The sequence below is a fragment of the Enoplosus armatus genome, chromosome 20, assembly GCF_043641665.1.
Source record: "Enoplosus armatus isolate fEnoArm2 chromosome 20, fEnoArm2.hap1, whole genome shotgun sequence".
Classification (NCBI taxonomy): Eukaryota; Metazoa; Chordata; class Actinopteri; order Centrarchiformes; family Enoplosidae; genus Enoplosus; species Enoplosus armatus.
The window spans coordinates 4,524,230-4,525,077 of NC_092199.1; positions in this window are offsets into that span (position 1 = coordinate 4,524,230).

Genomic DNA, 848 nt, shown 5'->3' on the forward strand with positions numbered 1-848 from the left:
GGCAGCGCTGATGATGAAAAATGTAACAGTGAAATATTGCATATCTGGGGAGAGTCGTTCTCTCCTGTAACAGCCACATATTGCTTAGGGTTACTGCTGACGGAGTAACAGGAACACTGTTTGGGAAAAAATATAGGACTCTGAGAATAAAGTCATAATATTTTGAGAAAGAAAGTCGTAATATTTCAAGAATAAAATCACGATATTAAGAGAAAATCTCAATTTTTTTAAAGAATAACCCAAAACTTGTAAATTAACATTGTGGTTGTAACTTTTTTATTGTAAAATTATATCTTTATTTTCAGATATTTAGAATAAAATCATAACAGTAACAAAAAAACCAAAAAATAATATATATATATGTATATATTATGATAACTATGTCGTAAATTGTAATTAAATTAAATCAAGTCATTTTACCAGAGTTAAGTCTCAATGTTACAAGAAAAGTCGTAAATTTATGAGAAAACATCAGAGAATGAAGTTAAAAGGTTATGTTTCGAGAAGATAACCAAAATATTTACTGTAAGTTGTAATTAGACTAGACTACATTAGTAGTGCATGCTTTTAGAGTCACCTCTATACACACTACATAACAACAATTCTTTGACTGTACATCAGAGTATTATGTCATTCACAAAATAGTCAACTTATTTTTCTTACATTTTTTGACTTCAGTCTTGTAAAATTAGAACTTTTCTTCTAACGTTAGACTTGTTTGATGTAACATTATGACTTTTCTTGAAATACTATGACTTTACTCGCAGAATCACGTTTTATCCCCCCTAAAGTGGTCCTAATACTCAGCTGCAGTATTTCTGACGGTCCTCAGTGTCACAGAGTCACAT